The sequence below is a fragment of the Dromiciops gliroides genome, chromosome 3 (assembly GCF_019393635.1).
Source record: "Dromiciops gliroides isolate mDroGli1 chromosome 3, mDroGli1.pri, whole genome shotgun sequence".
NCBI classification, from domain to species: Eukaryota; Metazoa; Chordata; class Mammalia; order Microbiotheria; family Microbiotheriidae; genus Dromiciops; species Dromiciops gliroides.
Window position 1 is genome coordinate 64167021 of NC_057863.1, and position 7092 is coordinate 64174112.

A 7092-nucleotide genomic window follows, 5' to 3' on the forward strand; every position below is an offset into this window, starting at 1 on the left:
CTAGAAAAGACTAGAAAAGATGGAGCCATTTAAAAGTCTTCACTTTTTTTTTTAAATGTTCCATTAAAACCAAAAGAAAATAGAGTAAAAGAAAGAAAGCCCTTAATAAGAGGAGGAAGAAGAGGAGAGGAGGGGCCTGAGTCAAGTGGCCAGATCCCCACATGCTCCACTGAGTAGCTGCTCCTTGGAGACCCTCAGGCCCATGTGCAGCCCGGCTTAGACAGGATATACAGTGAACCCTGCCTCACCAGAACAGAGATGAGACTGAAGATTGGACATCGCTCCCAGCAGTCCCCGAAATGTTTTTTCTGGCCAAATGGAATCTTAGGGAAAGCCCTCCCACAGTATGATTCCCCAAGGGGCCCTGAGAGGGTTGGTCACTGTTGTTCTCAATCCTATCTACCTTAAAGAGATTGATAAACAGAGTGAAAAGTTCAGAAATCTCAACAGTAAGAGTTCAGCCAGCTTCCAGACCCACAGTCCCAGAGTAGTTTTATTTCCACCCCAAACCCCCCCCAAGTCCCCTCCCCCTCCCCCAAAATGCACTTGACAGAGGGCAAAGGAGCCTGGAGAGAACACATGTTCTTTTTTTTCTAAATCCTCTTGTTTCAGGGCCTGGAAAAAAAAAAGGTTCAGCTTACATTCTGACCCAATTAAACTAGGTCCCTCTGAGACAGTCGCATGCATCAAGACAGGAAGTCAGTGGAGGTGACACGTCTCAAAGCCATCAAGATCTGTGCTTATTACCCTGGGAAATATACATCAAGTTAATCATCTTAACCCCAGAATGATTTCGTTAAGTGGTTAGGCCTGAGATTCCTCCCTTTCCTCGAGGAGGGGGTGGTGGAGGAACCCACGGTTCTCATCTCTGTGGAGCTGATTTTTAGAGCAATCCATGTGATCTCATTTTTTCAGCTGGACCTGATCCTAAGGAACATTCCCCCCTACCCTTGCCCCACCCAGCGTGATTCTATCCGGCTCCTGGTCAGGCTATTGGGAAGATGCTGCCCTTTAATTTTTCAGGACCGGGCTCTATTTTTAGCAGCAACTTCGACAAGCAGTGGGATGAGATGCAGCATGTTTCCCTTATGTAACCCTGAGAAAATGCCTTTGCAAAACCAGACTTTTGTTTTAGGGTATAGATTTGGTAAGGACAAGTGGGGTGATGAGGGGAAACCGAGGTATATTCCAATGGAGATGAGCGAGCATAGTATAAAAGGATAGGAATGGGCCTGGCCCTGTGATTTGATTGTGAGAATACTTCCTCCACCCGTGCAGGTTGGCACCTTCTCTGCAAATTAATAGAATTCTAGAGTTGCCTAGAAAACAAGGAGAAGTCAAGTGACTTGCCCAGAGCCCTACAGCCAGTGCATGTCAGGGGCAAGATTTTACAGGCCTTCCTAACTTCAAGACCAGCTCTCACTACTACTATTGTTATTACTATTAGATAGACATTCTCAGAGTATATTGTGTTATTCTTTGATAGACCTCAGAGCACAGTTCCATGACCTACAGAAGTTCTTTTGGAACAAGTAGACAGGGGCAGCTAGGAGATGCAGTGGATAAATCACTGGCCCTGCATTCAGGAGGACCTGAGTTCAAATCTGACCTCAGACACTTGACACTTGCTAGCTGTGTGACCCTGGGCAAGTCACTTAACCCTCACTGCCCTGCAAAAAAAAAAAAAAAAAAGAATGTAACTGAAAGTGGTTTACTACTGCATGTTGTTTATAAAGTCCCTAAAATCCAAGAGTGGATTCATCCTCATTAACTCAGAAAACAACATATCAACAAAGAATGAATGGAGAGACTAAGTTATGTGGATTTGTTTATACAAAAATAGGAGGGGCTGGGGGAGGAGGGGAGTTTACGCTGGTAATTCAAGACAAGGTCATTACCACCAGAAATTATAGAAGGGTTAAACTTAAGGAGCCCAGATAGGTTGGCCAATGCAAGTTATGTAAGGAAAGGGTAGAGATGAGATGCAACACATTGCTGAAGACTGCTCAAATTGAGCAACTGGCCAAAACCTAGCAAGACAAGACCTAGTGGATATAATTATATACCAAAAGCTCTCACAGATCTACAAACAAAGCCAAGTTCCACAAATACAGACTTCAAAATGTCTTTGAGAACTCCAACAATCAATTGCATTGGGATAGAGCCTTGTCACAGACTGGACTGTTGCCAATTATCACAGACTGGACTGTTGCCAATTATCACCTGGACATGAATTGTGCCCATCATCCTGTCTGCTGCTAGGGTTGTACTGAGGATGCTTTCAGTGAACTTTCATAGTATGGGCTTACTACATTATTGCTGTTATTCAATCATGTGAGTTATGTCTGATTCTTGGTGACCCTATCTGGTGTTTTCTTGGCAAAGATACTAGAGTGGTTTATCATTGCCTTCTCCAGCCCCTTTTACAAATGAGGAAACTGAATCCAAAAGGGTTAAGTGACTTGCCCAGAGTCACACAGCTAGGAAGCATTTGAAGCCACATTTGAATTCAGGTCTTCCTGACTGCAGACACAACACTCTCTCCATTGCTCCATCTAACTTACATCTGTACATTATGCTTGCATTCAACTATAAAAAAGCAGTCATTTTATTCATCTGTGCAATTGTCCACAGAACATTAACTACAAGAGAATAATAACAGGACATAGACTAATCTCTGGAAGCATTTGATTGGAAGCACCATTCCAATCTGAACTTCATCAAAATAAATGAGAACAATGAGATTAATGATAAAAATGGATGCAAAATGTATGCTTTCAGGACCATAATCCATACTAAATCTTATTAACATAACACAGGGCCCATCAACCTAATGCAGTTGTAGAGAGGTTTACACGCATTCACTGAGGAGAAAGACAATAGATAGACATTCTTAGAGCACATGACAAATAGAGTAAACTATTTTAAACTACAGAAATATGGGGCAGCTAGGTGGTACAGTGGATAGAGCACTGACCCTGGAGACAGGAGGATCTGAGTTCAAATCCAGTCTTAGACACTTACTAGCTGGGTAACCCTGGGCAAGTCACTTTACCCTGTTTGCCTCAGTTCCCTCATATGTAAAATGAGCTATAGAAGGAAATGGCAAACTACTCCAGTATCTATGCCAAGAAAAACCCAAATGGGGTCGAGAAGAGTCAAACATGACTGAACAACAGTGACAAACAGCTCCATTATGTGGATTTGTTGGTGGAAAAGGTAAGCCTTCCACCAGCATTACATTACAGAATGGTTACCCAAGGAGCTCGGGCTTAGTGAGTAATGGAGATTATGCAAGGAAACTTTAGGTGCTCCTTAACATCACAGGCTAAAAGAAATTGTGCACCTACCTTAGGAAGACTTTACATGGTGCCTGGTATATACAATGGAAACTTATTACCTCTTATGGACTAACAGACAAAAATCCCCATGGACTATTCTGAAAATGGATCATTACCAAAGATCAAGCTATTACCTGCAATTACCCATTCATGACATTGGTCCATAAAAACATGAGAATAACACAGACACTACATCTTTCCATATCAAATACTCATAATACCCAAACTCCATAGAGCTAACCCTTTCAAAATATAGAGGCCTAGCAGAGGAGACAAAAATCATGCAGGAACAGGATAAGGAATGTATCATCACCTGTACATCATGGTGCTATCTGGGTTGTACTAAGCATGCTTGCTGTGATGCTACAGAAGATGTGTACAGTCTAATACTTTTATTTAATAACAAAAATTAGCTTTTTATATTCACCTGTGAAATAGTTGACAGTACATTAGCTATAAAAGAATAATAGTAGAAAAGCAATTTGTCCCTGGACCATTTCTATCTTTTTTTTTTTTTTTTGGTGAGGCAATTGGGGTTAAGTGACTTGCCCAGGGTCACACAGCTAGTAAGTGTTAAGTGTCTGAGGCCAGATTTGAACTCAGGTACTCGTGACTCCAGGGCCAGTGCTCTATCCACTGCGCCACCTGGCTGCCCCCATTTCTATCTTTTTTTTTAAGAGTCTCAATCCTTTATTGCCTCTATCCCTGTGTGCCCCAAGCCCCAACAAGCCTCTGAGGCTCTGGAGCAACCAGCTCAGCTCACATCCTTTTTCTCTACCCCAGTCCCCCACAGCAAAGGTGCTAGTTCCTTCCCTCCCCAAGCCCAAGGGTGGGGCCCTAGGCAGAGTCGAAGTTTCTTCTTTCAGTCCAGAGATAGTATAAATTGGAGAATAGATAGGACCTGATAGATGGAGGGGGAAAATGTGATAGGAAAGGCTATAATGAAGATGTTTGGGGGTGGGAATAGTGGAAAGAATCCTGGGTCCTGTCAGAAAAATTGGAATGGGGGTCATAGTTTTGGTTCTAACTCATTGTTTGATCTTAGGTAATTCTCTCCCCTGGATGAACTTGGTTTTTTTGTTTTGGTTTGGTTTGGGTTTGGGTTTTTCTCTCTGCAAAACTCTTGGGATCTCAAATATCCTTCCCAGTTCTAAGATTCTGTGACAAATGGACTGTCCCCAGGGCTCCAACCAGGATCCAACTACAAAGTGAGTCTCTTCCTCACTGTCTCTCTCCCTCTGGGAAGCCATGCCAGTATCATTCCACAAGTGAAGTGGTTCTAATAAAACTTTCAAAAGACTCAAGTTTGATCTGTTGGGTTTTTTTCTTTTCTGGTTTTAAGTTCCATGAGTTACTAGAAAGGTGATAATATGATGGCAGGCCATTGGGTGGTTGTCTAAGGAGGGGAATAACTGGGGTTTGAAATTGTGGACCTGGGACTTGGGTTTAAAGATGTTTGAGACCCCCCAAGGTGAAGTCTTATCTTCTTTGCTTTCCTTATGTGGACTCAAGTTGGGGTGGAGGTTGGGGAAGAAGACAAGGAATAGATAGGAGAGAGATCCAGGCCCAACTCCTTCACACATTGTACCAGGTAAGTAGTGTACCTGGAGTAGAATCCCTGGGGTTAGGAGATACCAGGTCCAAGGGGTGAGTGACCAGTATGTCATAGATACTCTTGTTTGGTGGCACCACCTGGAAGAGAGCATCCAAGTCCCCTAGGGAGCCACTGTGACCTATGGCCTGAGGTGCTAGCTCCCAGTAAGAAGGGCCTGGAGAGGGCTATGCTAGGGACATCACCACATTTGGGGCATATATGGGGGAATATGATGCAGGCAGCTATCCCCAAAGTGGGACCCTGGTACCCCTTGATAGCTGCACCTGGTTTGAGGTACCCTGAATTACAGGGATGGGCATGAGAGGCTAGGAGCCTTGCTCAGATGAGAGAGGAGGGGGCTGAGACCCCTCTGTGGTTCCCAAGAGCCCTGCCTGGTCGGAAGTACCCTGCAGGAGGGGAATGGGCCGGAGAGGCCAGAGTCCCCCCTCTGCGGGAGAGGAGGAAGAGGACAGGGGAGAAGTAGGTACCCCATGGCCCCCCAAACAACCCTCTTGCAACTTGGACAGGGGACCCAGGTGCCAGGACACTGACTCTGAAGTGGAAGAAGAGGAGGAAGAAGAAGAAGATGGCCGTGGAGGTTGGGACCCTTCTGAAATATCGCCAAGAAAGGAATCGATACCGAAGAAATCTATGGCTAGGTTGGGGGTAAGAGGCTGGTAGGGGCAGCCATGGAGAACATAGCGGGTCAGGTCCTTCGCAAAGTCTTTGCCCTGGCCACCCCTCCCCCCTCGACGGGCCACAGCTGTGTTCTGTAACCAAAGGTCCTCAGCAGGATTCTGGCTCATGTCTACTGCCCAAAAGTCTCCTTTGGCTTGTGGCTTTTCCTGGTCCTTAGGCATTTTGTGGAAGCATTGGTTGGAGAAGAGGTTGTGCCGGATAGAATCCTTCCACCATTCATAGTCATCCTTGAAGAAGGGGAACAGGACTTGAACCTGGTGAATGATCTGGGCCAGTTTTAGCCTCTGGGACAGGGCAGCCTAGATCACAAAGGCTATCATGGCCAGATAGGTGTAGGGAGGCTTGTCATGTCAAAGGTATTTCTTCTTCCTTTTCTTCTTGGGGTACTCTGGCTCCAGTTCTGGTTCCAGCCCTGGCTGTGGGGGGTCAGGGCTTAAGCCCCCTTGGGGCATGGTGGAAGGGAAGGACCCAGCACTGGGCATGGAGTTCTGAACTATTTCTATCTTCATCTCATGTAAAAAGATGGGAATGAAACAATTATAGTTACGGTGGTTTTTGTTTTGTTGTTGTTTGAATGGGAAGAACAATTTAGAGCAATTAACACCTACACAATAGCCATATTAAGGTACATTTTTGGAATATATGACTGTGGATTTAGAAGGTCTCCAAACAAAAACCCACACAGGATGAACCAAATATATGGTCCATCGATGAGTCCTTAATCCAAGGAGTTCTGCTTGTCTTCTGTTGTGAGAGAGCATCACCTGCAGGGGTAATTGGACTAAGATACTAATCATTCAAAAGTCATGGTAGAAGACAATAGGAAACCTACTAGAAGACATTGAGACAGGTCTACAAAGCTGTTCTTAGCCAACATGAGAGGGCACCATCATCTGTTAGGAAATTAGGAGAACAGCACATTGAAGAACATGGTGCACCCAATATAGCCATGATCCCAATAAGAAGTTCGAGCTCTACCCATTTAGGGTTATTAGGGAGAGACACTATACTGGACACCATGACCAAGATTATTGATTGACTTTTCCAGGAATTCTATTGTTTTCCCTGACTTAGCATTTCACTCTTGTTTTAAAATAAGTTTTTACTGCTATTTTCTGTTTTTATATCACTGTAGTTTTCTCAAGTATCTCTTCTCCTCCCCTTCCCATAGAACCATCCTATATGACAAATAATATTTTTCAGAGAGGAAAAAAATCAACACAATAGATTTATACATTGAAAAAGTCTGAAAGCTTGTTCAATGTATACCACCTGTGAACTTCCTGCTTCCACAAAGGGATAGGTTGGAGATGTGTTCTCTTATCATTTTATTCAAGTCTTACTTGATCTTTATAATTTTATTTCATTTCCTTTTGGATTTTTTTGGTGTGTAGTTGTACTTTCCATTTACATTGTTATAGGCACTGTGTATACTGTTTACTTGATTATACTTCACTT